This window comes from Castor canadensis, chromosome 8 (genome assembly GCF_047511655.1).
Source record: "Castor canadensis chromosome 8, mCasCan1.hap1v2, whole genome shotgun sequence".
In the NCBI taxonomy this organism is placed as follows: Eukaryota; Metazoa; Chordata; class Mammalia; order Rodentia; family Castoridae; genus Castor; species Castor canadensis.
Genome location: NC_133393.1, coordinates 40,890,002 through 40,907,666, shown reverse-complemented (window position 1 = coordinate 40,907,666; position 17,665 = coordinate 40,890,002). Strand labels below are relative to the sequence as shown.

General features: G+C 43.0%; 2 long non-coding RNA genes across 3 annotated transcripts in view; one reads left to right on the top strand and one right to left on the bottom strand.

Annotated features, from left to right (window-relative positions):
- The first annotated feature begins 7,858 nt into the window (after positions 1-7,858).
- The window catches only part of LOC141425474 (uncharacterized), a 77,264-nt gene continuing 67,457 nt past the window's right edge, over positions 7,859-17,665 (top strand). Inside the window, exons 1-2 of one of the 2 annotated variants that reach the window (XR_012450480.1) lie at positions 7,859-8,270; positions 8,693-8,856. This is a non-coding gene — a long non-coding RNA (uncharacterized lncRNA). The remainder of the gene's footprint in view (positions 8,271-8,692; positions 8,857-17,665) is intronic. The other variant, XR_012450481.1, reaches the window with a different exon arrangement.
- LOC141425475 (uncharacterized) overlaps positions 9,123-17,665 on the bottom strand; it is a 58,630-nt gene continuing 50,087 nt past the window's right edge. Inside the window, exon 3 of the long non-coding RNA XR_012450482.1 lies at positions 9,123-9,230. This is a non-coding gene — a long non-coding RNA (uncharacterized lncRNA). The remainder of the gene's footprint in view (positions 9,231-17,665) is intronic.

Genomic DNA, 17,665 nt, shown 5'->3' with positions numbered 1-17,665 from the left:
ATAAGAATAATAGTAATCTGCCTAATAGATGCATTGTGGGGGTTAAATGAAATAACATATCCAAAGACTTGGCCTAGTATCTAGCCAAATAATGAACCTACGATTGACCTTAGAACAAGAAAGGAAAAGGGAGTAGAGAAATTGTCAGTGCCCATGAATCTTTGACAAACTAGCTTTGTTAAAAGGAGTGAATTGACTTGGTGGGTGGCTCATGTTGTCTTCAGAGAATTAATACACGATAAACTAAATGCTTCATGGCCATTAGAATTGCAGTGTGAGAGAGAGCAGGGAAGAGGCCTGTCCTTGTCCATTTGAACTGCCTTAAACTAGAGACATGATTGAAACTTGAGACTCAATGTTTAATACCTAGTATTTTGTGAGAGAGAAAGACAGCAAGAGTGAGAGCACAGAGAGAGAGAGAGAGAAAGAGGGAGAGAGAAAAAGAAAGTGGGGGAGGTAGAAAGAAGAAGGGATAGGAGGGCAGAATTTATCATGAGAATGAATTGGTTTTCTATTGCCTAGACTGAGTCCTAGCAAGATATTTCAGAGAGAGGAAGACGCTCATGGACCACATGTATTGTTTGTCTTCACTGCCAGGAAAACTTTGTTCTCAGGGATCTCCTTTGTTCATGGAATTAGGTCCACGGTTGGAATAATTTTTCCCTGGGATGTCTCAGGACACAAATACAGGCATGAATATCAGCTTCATTCTTCCAAAAGACAGCGTGCAGTTTTTTGTATTCATAATAATACTTAGCAGGTTCCATCATAGAAAAGACTGGCCACACTCCTGGAATCCAGCAGGGTGTGATTATTTGCTGCGGTTGTGGCCTATGGACACAGAGACAGAAAAGTGAATCCATGTGTTTGACCTCACACCACAGTGAGAATTGGGAGTGTCAGAATAATTCTGATTCCCTACCCCTTTCCACATTGGCAGTTTTATTTGGTGGCATTGACTGGGTAATTGTTTAATACTTTATCTTTCCTTTGTAAAAATAGCCAAAGGCTAAAAACCTTAGGATAGAAGCCATTTGCTTAATTCACCAGCAATTGTCCCTTTGAGTTTTGTGACTGATTGTTTACAGAGCTAGTTTTGATTTAATTGGTTGGTAAGAGTCAATCAATCATCCTTTTTTTTTCTTTTATTGTTGTGCTGGGGGTACACTGTGACATTGCAAAAGTTCTTACAATATGTCATTGTTGAATTTACCCCCTCCATCATTCTCCACTGGGCTTGCAGAGTGGCTTAAGAGGTAGAGCCTCTGCCTAGCAAGTGCGAGACCCTGAGTTCAAACCCCAGTACCCTCAATCAGCTCTTTGTTCAGAGTCTACTATTGCTATTTATTGTTCTCTCAAGACTGGCCATGCTTATTTTCTATTTTTCACCAATAAATTATATAAGAAATTAAAATTCTACCACTTGCTTTTAAAAAAATTGTGTGAGTGTGATAGGTGAAATTCAACATAAAAAAGCATGGCCTAATAGTTCCTTTTGAGGTGCTTACAATCTAGTGGAAGGAGAAATTAACTCAGTGCACCTGCATAGATTCTTGTTTTAATTAACATCAGGGAGGTATAAGAATGGGGAGTGTAAACACACACACACACACACACACACACACACACACATAGAAGAAAAGACTGTGGAAATGTCCAAGTTCTTCTGGAAACACCTTAGAAGACTCTGCAGAACTGATTCTTTTGAACTTGGATTGAAAAGATAAGTAGGATTTTGAGTGGCAGAAAACGGTGGTAGGAATGGTCAAGAGCACAGTCTTTCAGTCAAGAAAGTGGAAAGCAGGCTTGACCCAAAGGTTGTTTGAATGTTGTGGAGACACAGGGCACCCCCAACCCAGGTGGTGTAGGGAAGAGGCAGTGGTGAAGATGGGCCCGTTGTCATAGAGTGTTTGCATGGTGGGGCAGTAGAGAGGAATCCTGGATTCAATTTTTTTAATAATAATCAGGAAAACAAAATGAAGAACTAAACAAAAGAGCTGGAGGAGTGGAAGGTGTTAAAACCATGCAGGGGACTGATAGCCCAGAAAGCACAGCACGGTGGAAGAAAAAGGAGAGATGGAAACCAGCTGGCTCCTGTACATTGTCTTTTCAATTTTCAGTTCTGGGTTTACTTACGATCTAGCTGCTGTAATATGCTTTGTTATTTTTGTTGGGATTTTATCTTTGTTTTTTGTTTTTATCAAGGCCTCTTTTCCTTTTCAAAAATGACAGAATGGAAAGGAAGATCCTATCTTTGCATCTATATACAACAGGCTGCACTTAATTATCTTAGACGCCAGGAAAGCTCCTGAGACAGCCACTGAGACTGTCACGGCCATGGTCATACTTTCCATGTTTCAAACTGGGTTTGGTCTTTTTTACTCCCACTTCAACTTTCCTGCCCTCGAAGAATGCTCTCGGTTTTCCCCTTGTGTCACGTGATATTACATTTAATCAGTGATTAGTTGACTTAGGAAACATGGTGTGCATTGTCTGAACTCTTGGTTTATTTTTCTTATGCTTACAATCATATAACTAACACTGGATTCTCTCTCGCTCTCTCGTTTTTTGAGCCTTTATGTTTTATCCCAGTGATTACATGTTATGTAATTGCTCCTTAGCAATTTTATAAAAGTAAAATCTTCCAGCAGTTGGGTAACGAGCAAACCTTCCTAACAAAGTTGCTGCTAAACCAAGAGCTACCTTCCAGGCAGCATGATGGGTCATGCATCGTAACAGAGGACGCATATGAACACATCATAGATATCACACTGCTCATTGTCCCAGTGCTCAATAAACTCCACACGTGCCCCACTCTGTCCTTCAGAGACAAGGCATTTCACATGCAGGCATAACTCTTTTCTTTTCCAATTCTTTATTTCATTCCCCCCCATGGGATTCCAGGCAGCACACTGTTTGGTACAAAGGACTATCAGGAAAACATCATCTAGGCTGGGTGTATTTGTTTCCATGGTTCCTGAGAAGTTAGGGTGAAAGAAGGAGGCGAAACTCAGGCACTAAAAGCAAATCTATTCTTTTCTCCTTTCAATGCATAAAACGTACAGTATCCCTCTGGGCAAGAGAGTCAGACCTCACTTAGTGGTTCATTTAGATTCTGTATAAGAAGGAGATATTGTTTTGTTTTTTTCTTCATTATCAGAGGAACTATTTCTTTAAATTGACCATTTCCTTTCCACTTTTTGCCAAAGCAACCTGTTTACAGTCTACTCCTGCAGATTACAGTACTTAGTAGAGACAAGTAGAGAGAAATTCAGATACTGAAAAGCTTTGAGACATCCCACAGAGTTGGAATGCTTTTTTCAAAGGAGGGGAAAAAAATCTACAAATGTGTATGCACTTGCCCATGTCCCTGAAAAAGCCAGCTGGACAGCCCATAAATGACTCCCATTCAAGGACAACAAAAGCCTGTGTCAGAAGTCAAGGGATGGGAGGCTGAGAACTAATAATAATTTTGCACTTACACAGCAGTTTTCATTTGAAGACCTCAGAGCGCTTTATAAACATTAATTAAATTGCCCCACAGCCCTGTGAGATGGCTGTGTATCACTATTTCCAACTGGCGGGGGGTGGAAGGAGGAGAAGCATATGCATGGAGTGAAGTTGGAACCAGGCCATGCTATGATATGTGTGGATTGTGGACTCAGAAAAAGGAGTGGGGACTTTTCCTTTGTGAGTTCAAGGCTGTGCACAGGTGCATAGGGTACCTGCTGGGCCATTTCTTAGCAGGACCCAGCTCATACATAAAAGAGTAGACCATCTGCCCCCACAACTTGAAGAGTGCTGGCACAATCTCCCCACAAGCTCATGAGGACTCTGACTCATTAACCAATGGATGAGTCCATTGAAGCATTCATAATTTGATGGCATTATTGGGCAGTGATGGAAACATCCAAAGGTGGGGCCTAGTTGGAGGAAGTAGGTCACTGGGAGCATGTTCTTGGGGCCTATTTCTTGTCTGGTTCCCTCTCTGTCACTCTCTCTCACTCTCTGTTTCCTGGATACCATGAGGTGCTACAAACTCCTACTATCATGTTCTTCAGCCTCACCTCAGGCCCAAAGCCATAGAACCAGTCAACCACAGACTGAAAGCTCTGAAACCATGAACCATGAGTAAGTCTTTCCTTCTTTAAGCTGTTCTTCTCTGGCATTTGTCACAGTGACAAACATGGGTAGCACATAAGACAAGACAAAATACACATTGTTCTTAAAAGAAAATAATCTTTGGAGTCAGACAGATGTGGACTGGAATCCAGGCTCTGTCATTCACTAGTCCAGGGATACCGGGAAAATCACTTAACATGTCTCTCTCACTCTCTCTCTCCAGCAATACTCAGGATTGAACTCAGGGCCTCACACTTGCTTTTAGTTTGTTTTTTCAGATACAACCTTGCACTTTTGCCTATGACTGATCCTCCTATCTCTGCCTCCCGAGTATTTGGGATTCCAGGTATGCACCACCATGCCCAGCCCTCACGTAACTTCTTGATGCCTTATTGGGATTCCAGGTATGCACCACCATGCCCAGCCCTCACATAACTTCTTGATGCCTTAATTTATTCATTTGGTCAAATGGGTGTAATAATATTCTCCTAGAAGTGTTGTAAGAACTAAATGAGTTGACATTTGTGTAAAACCTGGCTTAAAGAATGTGCTAAATTGTCAGCAACATTCTTTTCTGCTCGGTAAGTGATTTCCTCCCTAGGAGGATGGAAGCTGTGATGTAGGGCAGCTTGAGTGGGGACAAAGGGTGAGGCCGGAAGATACCCTCTGAAAGATGCTGCATAATTAGATCTGCCATTTAAGAAGTTGCTTCCTGCTCTACTTGGCTTCAGTGGACCCATTCCCAGGGTCCTCCTTTTCTTCTTGTCTAGGGTCCCCCAGAGCTGCTGGGAGTGACAGTGGAGTTGCTTCCTTCTCTACCTTTTCTTTCTGAGGCTAGGCTCATGTCTTGGGGAACCAGAGAATGGATGTGAGGTGCAGCAAGAGGCAGCTGAAATTGTCAGTGGACCCCCTCTTTATAGATTGAGTCAAGAAGAACAAAGGAAGGGAGGAGAATTTGCTCCCATCTGACTAGGCCAAACAGTGGATGAACATGAACCAGAGAGAGGAGAAATCAGCCATCTTACCTTCTTTGAAAGTGGTTTCTAGGGCTGGGTGCTGTGGCTCACTCCTATAATTCTAGTTACTTGGGAGGCGGACATCAGGAGGATTGTAGTTCAAAGCCAGTCCAGGAAAAAAGTTAGCAAGATTCCATATCATAAACAAGAGAGTCATGGTGGTACATGCCTGTAAGGTACTCAGGATACATAGGTAAGAGGTAGGCAGTCCAAGGCTGTCCTTGGATAAAAACATAAGACCCTATCTGAAAAATAACTAAAGCAAGAAAGGGCTGGTGGTGTGGCTCAAAAAACATCACCTGTGTCATTAATAGTCTTACAGGTACTGCCTGTAAGGTACTGCCTATTAAACCACTGTGTAGAATGCCTGCCTAGCAAGTACGAGGCCTTGAATTCAAACCTCAGCACAAATAGATAAATAATCTCTGAACCTTAATTAAATCCATCAACTGCAATTTTCCTAAACCAAATGATCTTCACCAAATGGCTCATTGTGTTTTGATATTCTTTACAAATATTAACAAGTTTTGGGTATAACTTTATTTCCCCAAATTCTCCATGATCAGGGACATGAGTAACAACCTTGATAAAAATTCCTTTGATGTTGCATTCCCCTCACCAAATAAGGCTGGAATCCCAAACACAGCACAATTACTTGTGTGTTCCAAGTGACCCTCCATTGCCCTTGGCTGCCATCAATGTTTTCTTCTTGGTATGGCCACTGCCATTCTCTGCTCTGCTCCTTGGAAGGTTGATTCAGCAATTGTGACCCCTCCCCCCATTCCTCCTGCTTAGGCTGCAAGAAGCTGACTACTGCTGCTCCTGCTGTTGCTGGGCCCATGAGGGTTGGAAAAGCCTCTCTTGTCAAGAAAGTTCCCCAAATAAGAAACTAATTTCCTGAGCTTTCTTTCAGTTCCTGGAATTAAGGTACTTCCCACCAGCACAATGCTGTATTTAGAAACATCTTGCTCCCCAACAATTAGCAAAAAACCATGGTCTGACCCAGGCATGTCAGCTGTCATTCCGCCTGTGAAGGCTTCACAGGACTCTTAATCCCAGGAAGGGCCTGACTCTTCAGATTCAATCTCCAAATAATCTCTCTTAAGGAGTGTGAAAGATGAGGATGCCAGCCTGACATCATGCTTCTCAGACCCAGCACAATTACAGTCAGGAAGCAATGAAGTGGGAAGGTTCAGGCCTTCCTCTCAAGGATGAGTACTTTCTCAAGAGCTTCCTACAGGCCCACAAGAATTCCTTCTCATCCTCCACACTTCTCGTGCTTTGCATGCCTCACCCACACGCACAGGTGTCTCTAAGAAAGTTTATCTTCAACACTCTTGAAGACTGCAACAATTCAGATAAGCTGCTCTTAGGAGAACGCTTGTCCAACAGGACACATCCACCAATGAGTGAGTGCCCATCTCCTGCCTGGGTCTCCAAGACCAATGGAGTCTGTTTTCAAGTAGCTTATGTAAGTTTCTCTCTATTTTGCCTTTATAAACTTTTCTTTCCTTCAATTGTTCTGCATACTGTGGTACCCATATTCCCACTTCAAAGCTCTGCTATTCCCAAATAAATATTGTTCTTTGAAGAATGTCTCTGTGATTGTTATTCAGGCTGACAGAAGGCTACTGCTACTGGTAGCCCTATATCTTAGATTCCCTACTCTTCTTTCCCACTGCCAGCAAATGAGTCCTGGACTTTTTGTTCAAAAAAAAAAGTGCACCATATTTTCTGCTCAGGTATACTAGAGCTCTGGGTGATAGCTAGAGTCCATCAGGCTCCTGTGACTTTTCCTGGGAGGACAAGGGACCAGACATCCTGCAGCCTCCTTAAATAGCTCCTTCATGACCTTCCCTTGATTCACTCAGAATAGCAGATGATTGACTGGAATGTGGCATTGAGACCAGCTTTTGGGGCTAGGTGGAAGCACAGGAAGAGCAAAGAGAGGAACAGAAGTGACTTGGTCCTTTCTCTGTCACCACTTCCCTACTAAACACCATACCGGCTCATTTTTTTCTCATGAAAATCCTGTCGTCTCCCCATGCCAGATGCTTAGTAAAGAGAAGGCCAGGCCAGGCCTCCAGTGGGGTGACAGGAAGCAAGAGCAGTCTGGGATGCTGCGGGGAAAATGGATCTGTGGAGAGAAGGTCATAAAAGAGGCCCCAGGGTACAGGTCTTTGTTTGGGAAGGGGGAACTTACGTCCATTAGCTTTCCTCCACTTTATAGATTAGGTAACTGGACCTCAGAGAGGTTGTCCCAAAGTTCCATAGCTAGTGTGCAGCCAGGATCCACACTTGGGTCAGCAGATCCATGTGACCTCTGGGCTCTAGCTTGCTTCCTTGAACTCTAACCCACCCCCTGGGGGGAAGCCACATTTATTCCTGGGAATAGGAGTACAATTCTCACATGTCTCCTACAGAGTATGCCCAGCTGCTTCCCTGTGCCTCAAACCTTGTTACTGTTCGTGTGGTTTCCAACCAAATATTTACAATAATCTCTGAAGCAACAGAAATGACACCAGTCTGTTGATGTCTGGAAGGGCACAGGGTTGCTGTGACCACTGGCACAGGCTCTCAGCTGTAGACCACAGATGGCCTGAATCAGATCAGATGCCCTTGGCAAGCAAGGACATGAGCAAAATGGCAACCAGACCTGGGAGGGCCCCAAGAAAAAGCCTGAGTTCTGACTCTTTGGTAAGGATGATCTGTGTGGCAAGCCCTTGGGGAGCAGCTAACCCTGTCTGACAAGTGACCTCGAGAGAATTACAGCAGTAATATTTTCAGTTGATTGGAAATATCAACTGAAAATTTCTCTAGAGTGTTAGGTGCCAACCCATGTGCATGTGTTTGTCTCGTCCCTTTCACTGTGTGGTATGTTTATCCTGTGGCTGATACAAGTGACAGCTCTCTCTTTCCTGGTGAGAGCCAGGCTCCAGAACTCCCCCTTCTTTCTCTGGAAGTGCAGCGAGGCAAAGAAGACAAGGATCTTGTTCCAAGCCCATTGAGCAAGCGTTTGCATTTAGTGACCTTCTACACCAGTAATTCAGTCCTTTGGGAATTGAAATTGATTTTCCTCCTTTCTGTGAGCACAACTTGTGCGCAGAGCTCTGTTACAAATGCCGACCTCAGGTGTGTATTTACAGGGGATAGCTGGGCTCTTGAAGAGATAAATGAGAAAAGTTGTTTTAAGAATGCCCTTGGTAACCTCTACGACTGGACAAGATGTATGCTTGGATTTCCAGAGTGGTTTTTCTTTTCTTCCTGTCAGTGGGTGTACATGTAACGTTCACATGTGTGCATGCATGTGTGTTGGGGTGGAGTGGGGTGTCTGAAGCTATGAGTGAATGTGTCAAATGGTTCAAATTCTCCAAGCTTTGGAGTACATGTTCCCTGGCACAAGATTTAAGGAGGTATCCAAAAATTCAATTAAAAAATTCTTAAATGTCAAAATTTTTAAAAATCAAAAAGAATGCCAAAAAATTCACAAGGAGCAAAATAAAAAAATTTAAACAATAAACAGCTAGCATTCCTGATTTTTCTTTTTGTTCCAGGTCCCAGTGTGACTCAGCAAGGCACTTAATGTCGTTGTATAAAATGGTGCTAATTTGTCCATGGTGGAGTTTTAAAAATTCATATTGATTTTGAAGATATTGAATGAAGATATCATTGATCATGATGGCTGAGTTTCTGGAGCTCCCTGTGTTTTGCCCACCAGGTGAGTCTGTCTCATCTCCCTTTAGTTCCAGCCCCCTTTAGGCATTGTATGACTTGGGGGGCAGGGTGAATGTTCTGACTGGCTAAAGATACCAGCTGACATTTACTCCCCATCTTCTAACTGAAAAGGGGTTGTTGAACTATTCTTCTAGTTCATAATAAAGTCCAGAACTGAATTCATATTTTATTTGCTTTGTCACAGCTACAGTTATTTTAGTGCCTAGTCCATCTGTGTTGCTATAACAGACTATCTGACAGTGGGCATTTTATAAAGAAAGAGGTTTATTTAGCTCAGAGTTCTGGAGGTCCATGATCATGGGCCCGGCGTCATCTTGCAGTGAGGACTCATAGTGGATAGCATCACAAGTCAGGAACCTATGCAAAAGAGAGATCACACCGTGAGAGAAAGCTGAGGAAGCCAAACTTTATAACTACATGCTGTCACAGTAACTGATTGTCAGCTATGACAAGATGCTTAGAATAAATGACATACAAGGGGGAAGATTTGGTTTGGCTCACGGTTTCAGAGATTTCAGTCCACGATTGGTTGGTCTATTGCTTTTAGGCCTTCAATAAGGCAGCACAAAAAAAAAAAAAAAAATGCTTAGGAGCACAAAGGGGGTGGTGGAGAGACTTTGAGGCTGCATCCCAATATAGCTTTCAAGGGCATGACCCAAAATCTCTAGCTTCTCCAACTAGGGTCCACCCTCCAAAGGTTCTACCACCTTCTAATAACTCCACAGGCTGGTGACAAAACCTTTAGCATATGGGCCTTTGAGGCCATGCAAGATCCAAGCCATAGTGCTAATCCACTCCCAAAAGCTGGGCGTTAATCTCTTTTTAGTGGTGCCCCAATGATCTACTTACTTTCCATGGGGTCTTACTGATTAAAGGGTCCACTTGTCTCCGTACCATTAGAGACCAAGCCTCCAGCGCATGAGCTGTTAGGGGACAAACTCTAGTAAGTACCAAGTAGAAGGAGAAAAGGGGAGTTCATTTTCTTGGGGACAGTGCCAAATCTGTACATCCCATGGATAGTCCAAGATTGTACAGGTCATGGGGGGATATGAAGAGGGTCAAGTTTATTTCTGGTGCACTGTCCTTGCTGAGGTTTGTAGGGAAGCCTTTTGCCCCCCAAAATACTCCCCATACACAAATCACCATCACCCAAGTGGTCCCCAGTGACAGGCTTGCACGTATAATTTTAGTAACTGTGCTTTGAGGAGGTGGTCCAATGAATTCTGGTGCTTCTGGAAGAACTAGCTGTTTCATAATTGTGAAATTGACCAGTATTCCACAGCTTTTCTGCACTCTTGGATATTTCCTGGCATATCCATCTAACCCAAAATGAAATGACATTGCCTGGTGAGAGATGGGCAAAAGTTTGAAAATATCACAGCGATCACTCTGCTCAACTTGTAATATGACTTTGCATTAAATAGCTCAGGTTTTTCTGAGTCTATTAACCGGCAGAGTCACAAGGGCAACATTGGACCCTTTGGAATAAGAGGTCAGCGAGAGACTGATGTACTGTAATATTTTTGGTTAACTTTTCCTGGATATTCTTTCCCATCTCGAATCTGCTCTTCCTGCTCCTGTGCACCTTCTTTCAGGAGGTGGCTTCATGACTGCATCCACCCAGACTTCCCACATTTACCTCTCTAACCATGTAGAGCCCCCTCTGCCACCAGAGCGACTGTTTTCAAGTGCTGATGTGATCACACCATTATGCTGTTTTGTTTTTTGGTTTTTTTTTTTAGAGCTCTGTAGAAGTCCTTCTGAGGCTGAGGCAGGAAGGTCAGGGAAATAGAGCCACAGGAAACAGCAACCAGGACTTTAAAAATAAGCATTGCATAATGAATAGCTTGATTAAAAGCATATAGATACTGCTTTCTTTGCTTTAAGCCTTACACCCTCCTCCATAAGATGCAACTTTTAGTTTGTTTTGTTTTGTTTTTAAAAGGGGAAAAAGAGCAGTTTTCTCCCTCTGACCTTGCCTGCTTGCCCAAATAATTAATGTGCTCTGGGAACTGAGCAAGAATATCTTAAAGAAAGATATGCATCCTGGAGAAAACACTCCTCTGGGTGCAGTGTTTTACAGAGGAAAATACTTATCTCAGAGATGGACACCTGTTTTAAGGGAGCATCTGGAAGGACCCACCCTTTGTTCAGAGGGATACAAACATCCGTGTTATAATGTCCCAATTTAAAAAGCATGTCAACCTTGAAGTCTCTGGGCCCAATTGATAAAACAGTGTAACAGCAAACATCATAAAATATATCAGGTGTCAGAACAAAGAGGAGCACTTTTCCTAAGGTAAATTCAAGCTGAACCCCCAACCTACTTTTTTTCACTATAAATACCCCTGATGTTAGAGAATTCCTTGCACCTGTTATCAGATGTACCCACACCAATGTCTGGGTTGTATACTGTTTCTATCTTTCCTTTGTTTTACTTTACTAACCACACTCTTGGTCTCTATTTCCATGTGTCCTAAAATTCTTTTCTGTGACAGCATCACAAACTTGGCACCCAAGGTCAGACAGAGGCCTCTTTCCTGTTCTCCTTTTGGAGATTTCCTCTCTGGATTACCAGAACCGGTGACACTTGCCTTCAAGCCTAGAAGGCAAGGTGCAAAATACCCATTTTGGCTCTATCTACCTCACATTGCTCGAAGCCCACTACTCTCCCCGCCTGGCCACTTACAGTACCATCTCAACCTCTGGGCCATGGCATACCCTTCCCTACTGTCACACTCAGTTTCCTCTCTGAGGGTAACTGCCTGGCTGCCAGCCTTCTTAAAGTTGGGTGGAGATGAGGTCTTAGCATCCAGCTGGGGACTTTTCCTCATTGCCTTGATGTCAGCTGAGTGCCCCTCCCCTCTCTTTGACCTTCCCCCAGGTTTTGATTCTGGAGTCCCTCTTGTTCATTTTGTCTTCCAAATAAGATCCTGCATCTCTAGGTAGTTGGACATGGGGTTTTGATTCCTGGCTGGACAAGCAGAGTGGGAAGACTTCCAGCCTCTTTCATAACATCCAATCCACCTTCCTGTGTTCAGTGTCATGGTTTCCCCTTCAGTGACACTCAGGGTCTTCCTAGGGCTTTGGAAGCTTATTTGCTATTGGGATTCCTTTCTGCAGACACTTAAGATCCAGCATTCCAAGGTTTCCCAACAGCCTTAGTCTGGCTTCACTTTTCTCATCTGTAAAATGATAAATATTTAATACAATTTGCAATCCTATTATAGGAGTGGTATGAGCCAATAATCCTTCAAGTGTCTTCTAAGCTCCAGACTACCTTACAGTTTGTCAAGAAATTTAGGTTGGGGGTGTCACCTAAACAGCATACAGAGAAAGAATCTGCAAGGATCAGTAAATTTATTTGGGATGAGCCAGGCATTGTAATAGGAATGCATGTGCACTCAAGGAGATGGAGGTAAGAGAAACTTTTAAAAGCAAATGAGGAGGGTTACAGAAGATATTTTCAGCAATAATTCTTGGTCTCTGGATCAACAATACAGAGTTGCCAGCCCTCCCAGAATTACTTTCTATATAAGGTTATGATGGCCTTTGTTAGGCTGTGGCTCTGACAGTGTTTTGTGAGTGGTTCTTGTTATCAGACACACATGCATGAGCTCCCCTCCTTCGAAACCTCCCTGCTTTATTTATTATTTTTTATTAGGTTGTGACAAAAGTGACTCCATTTTGTTTTTGGTAACTTCCCCAGGGGAACATTGTATAAGGTTTCTCTTTCTTTTCTACTTGACTAAGGTGGGAATGGGAATCAGGCATTGTTGGCATAGGACAACTAGCAAATTAATTTACATTTGTTTTTGGATTAAAGTAAAATGTGGATTGTATGTGTGAATCTTTTTCATTATGCTCCACATTTTTGGCTAATCATAATGAAAATGCTGGGTAAGAGGTTTCATGCAAGAAACATCCGGGGACTTGTGCCAGATCAGTGCTCCAGAGCCTCTGTGGAGAGGCATAGGTGACATCACCCTCTGCCCCAGGCAGGAACCTGTGTCCTCTCTGTGACTTTGTAGGTGCAAGGTTCAGGGACAGATGTTACTGGTGCAATTAAATAGTTTGGAGCCCTTAAAAAAGACCAAGTTTTCATTATGCTCTCCAAGAGTAGGCTGTAATTTTTATTTAAGTCCACACAAACCACAGAAGTCTGAGTTGTGTTACTGCTCAGTGTGTGGAACTGCTCTTTGGTTGTATGGAAGATCACCCCGAATTGCTCCTTGGGGAGCCATGTGCGGCCCCCGCTGGCAACGACCAGTCACTGGGGCTGCACTTTCCTAGCAAGCCCAGATGGGATCTTAGAGCTGCAGAGATTTTGGAAAAGAAAACCAGCAATTGTGCCCCCACCTCCTTGTCTGACTCCTGTCTTGGGACTCATTTACACATTCTGTGGGGCTCTGATACCCTAAGGCACACAGTTGCTTTTGGTTAATTGTTATTACTGCGTGTGTAAGAAAGTGCCAAGCCTTTTACTTGGCCTCCAAATGGAAAAACCTTTCAAACAGAAAATGAAGTTTACTTTGGCATCCTCCTAGGTTATTAGCCTGAAAATGTATACTTGGCCTTGCTAGGTAGGTTTCAGGACAGGAATGGGGACTACGCAGGCTGCACACTCTACCCAGTGAGGCAGCCTTCTGTGGCTTCTATAGAGCCCTGAGCTGGCTAGATCTGTGCTTGGGACTGGTGTGCCCTGCCCTGTTTCCTTGAGGTCAGTGCAAGGGCTCCCCAGGGGGAGCCTGGCACAAGCATTTGGCTCTGCTGGATGTCGCATTCATGCTTCTCCAGCTGACTGGCCTCCCTACCCCCATGACCTTCCCTGCCTCTGCCTCTTGCTCCTTCTGTACTATCAACCCCAGGAAATTAGAAATGGACACAGCTGTGGTTTCTTCTTCCCTGAGTCCCTTCTTGACAAGCATGTGGTCTCAGTGGATTTTGTCTGAGATTTTTGCACAGTTTGCACTTAGGCAATTAACCCAATTTCCGACATGGCTGACTTTCATCTCATGTGAAAAGAAACCAACCAATTTTTGGACATTCACAACTTCATCTGGTAGCATGTTGATATCACTCATGGTGTGTGGGTTACTCAGATTTATGTGCAAGCTTGCTTGGAAAGCCACACCGCCAGGGCTGCAGCTTCCTGTGCTTTCCAAGCTGTAACCAAAGCTATCCACATCTCTGTCAGTGTCCTTTGAGCAAGGATCACCAACTCCAATAAGGCCTGGTGCCAAAACAAAAACAGATCCACATTTAGTCTTGAGTTGACTGTGTGTGAAAGAGAGGGCAAGGCAGGGAGATACTGCCCTCTTGGGGGCAGGGCGGATGGGCTGATAACTTGAGGGATGAAAAGAGAATTCCAAGTGGGCAGAATAAGATGCAAAAATTGATTCCTGGGATTTCATACTGGCATAGTGCACAGAGGTACTGAAAAAAGTGGACTTGAGCTGGACATGCCTTTAGAGTGAAATATATGGAGTCTGAACCCTGTGTTAGTAACTTACTTAGGGATGTTATTCTGTGTCTCAGTTTCTTCTGTTGTGATCTGCATGAAGACTACACAATCTGTCTTTGTGATTGTTCATTGGCATCTTTAAAAATCTGTTTAGAAATGTGGAGTTGGCACAACTGCAAGATTGTGAAGATGAGGGTTTGAGTTCAGGGTTGCATGACTCCCCAGGATAAATAACTGAAGACTGGATGCTAGAACTTTGCCAGGTACGGAATAAGGGTATCATTTCCCTGTGGATCAGAAAAATAGAGCATGGATGAGCAACTGAAGAGAAAATATCTTAGGAAGAAATCCAAATTATTGCTAGACATCTATCACAAGGGACAGAGTTGCTGAATGGACTACACCTTTCCAAATACAGACCCAACAGGTGAGCACTGAAAACAGAGGCATCTGACCAGCAGAGAGCTCACCATTCCACTAGGATCCAGGTATTTAAAACTTAATAAAGGTTTTTTTCCTTCTTTCTTTTCATCAAACATTTCACTGATGGCTTGGAATGATTTGAAGCTATGTGTGAACATACAGCCAGGCCTCCTCTTAACGCTATCACTCTGTTTAATTTCAATAATTCTAAATCTGATATTTTGTTTTCAGTCCCATCAAATTGAATCTTGTTTGATTTGGTCTTCTATTGTACTTGCCAAGATCCTTTTGAGACCAAGGTCTGTCTTCCAATATGTTATCTACAGCTTTATGAGATCTGCAAATTTGATATTTATGTTTGATATGCTTTTATTGACAAACAATGTTGAAAAGATAAGGTTGAGGAATACAATCTGAACAATTCCATTAGAGATCTCCTTCCAACTCAATACTGATCCATGAAGCCAATATCTTGGGGTAATTTCAACAAGCCAGCTATTAATCATGTAACCTGATAAACCTGATATAGAACCTCAAGGGCCTTATATCAAGGCTAACAGTCATGCTCCTAAGCCAAGCATCACCTTCCACCCTGTCTATACCACATTCCTTCTATGGAAGCTTCTTAGCCTGACCTCCTACCTTGGCAGCCTGGCTTTATATTCTCTTGTCACACCCCTCTCCCTAGATCACCCTGACTCAAGAGTAATAATTCTACTTCCTTTGGCCTGATGTAATAAATCAATTTCTCTAAAATTGCTCTAGGAAAAGGAAAAGGATTTTGCAATTTGCAATATTCTGGAGTGAAAGGATATTGGAGCTCAGCTGGGGCAGAGGCAAATCAAAACTTCTTTCTCTCTCTCTCTCTCTCTCTGAGAGAAGAATGAGGGAGGCTTTAGACGTCTTTCATACCTTGGGTCACCTTAGAATCTTATTAAAGCTATGGATTCTTTCCAAAGGGGACTTTTTTCTGACAGCTTTAGGGTGTTCCTAGACCTTCCAGAGCTTGCAGTGATGAGCCCTAGAAAGGAGGTAATAAAGCTGATGAGTTCTGAGAAAGTGAAGAAAATGCACAGAAGTAGGATTGAAGAGAGGCAGACACTCCCAGACCTGCCCACTTCTTTCAGGTGTTCAGGTCTGGTTCCAGATCTTTCCCCAAACCCTTACTTTTGTTGAGATAAATTGAGTGAGCCAATTACCTGCAAGATAAGGGTGCTGAACTTAAATATCTACCTTGCCATCTGTGCCATAAACTCTAGAGTCATCAAGTCCCTAACTCCAAACATCACTCTCCAAGGCTTCATGGTTGACCCATCACCATCTCACTGTGCTGAACTTCCAGGGGCAAACCCATACCTTCTCTAGAGCTGATGTGCCTGAATCCTAACGGCTTCTATGCCTCTAGCCCAGGTTAATTCCCAAACTTTAGACTCCAACCACCAGCAAGGCCTACAAAATTGCTCTGCTCTAAAGAAGCTTCCTCTTATTTTTTTTTTTGCTGGCAGTATCCAGTCCAAGAAGCCTAGGCATCATTGCAGACACCTTTCCCTCATTTAACCTAAATCAAATCCATCACTACCTCTTGCTGATGCTATCCTTTGAAGAGTTCTCCCACCTGCATGCTTCTTTCTGCCCATGATCCTTATTCTGCCATTCTCATCCATGAGCTTTGTATGAAATAAAACCCTAAGCTATCACCAGTCTTGACCGCTCCAACCCACACTCCAGCCTCAGCCCCTTGTGAGAATTTGTTAGAAATCTCAGACACTCCATCTCCCGTCGCTCTCTTCCCATTACGCTTTGCTCCGGTCAGCTAACCTTCTTACACTCTTAGCCCAGACCATCCTATTTCCTGTCCCAAGACTCTGCCATGGATGCGCTTATCCAATTAGAGGTTTGCACAGGCTGCTTTCACTAAGTTCCATTGGAAAGAAGAGTGAAAAATACATTCAAACGCACAAAATTATGCTTCCATGCGTAACTTTTGATGCTTACATGATGGAATTGGAAAGGACTGTACATTCTATACCGCACAGCCAATCCATCATAACACCCCACTTAATGATACCCAATACAATGAATGTGTCAAATGTTTACTATGGAAGGACCCCATGTTCCCTTTTGATGGGTTTTCCATGGCTGCATTCTGTCCCAGTGACATTTCCCTACCACCTCTCCAGCAAACCTTACTACAGACTTTACCCCTCTTACGTTTCTGCTCATCCACCCAAGTTCCCTTTATTTAAAACATGGAGACTAGTACAGTTCTCTTTTGGAATTTCCAACGAGTGTCCTTTAGCTTAACAAAAACAACATGCTTCCCAAGAATTAGCCTTTGTTGGAAGGCAAGGTAAGTTGAAATGTTATGTGAATTTTAACTAATAGGTGAATATTAAAGAATATGTATATGCTAAGATAGCAGTTTTTCTGGCTATAAAAGTTATTTTTGCTTGGTGGGGAACTGTTAGGAATTACAAAAGAATTTAGAGAAGACCATAACAACCATCACCCTGCTAACCAGGGTATATTCCCCCACCCTGTTTGGCTAGAATCAACACCAGAATCCAGGAAGAACCCCTTCTAGGACTGCTCTATGGATGAAATCAAGCCTAATTTGCAAAAAATTCTAAAGTAGAAAGTTTTCTTTTAATAAAAGCCAGCTGCTGCAATATTGAAACTCACGGTTGATCATTGCTTTTTAAATATTTGATTTACTAAACATTTGAATAGGTCATATATTCACATTGTTCAGAATCCTAGGAGTATAAACACAGTAGGGTTTTAAATATGTCTGCAGATTCTTTGACACTCCTCCCATCAAAAAATAGAATCTAATTCTCCTCCCTTTGAATATGGCCTGACCTTAGTGACCCAGTCCTGTGCATATCCATTGCAAGGCTTTTAT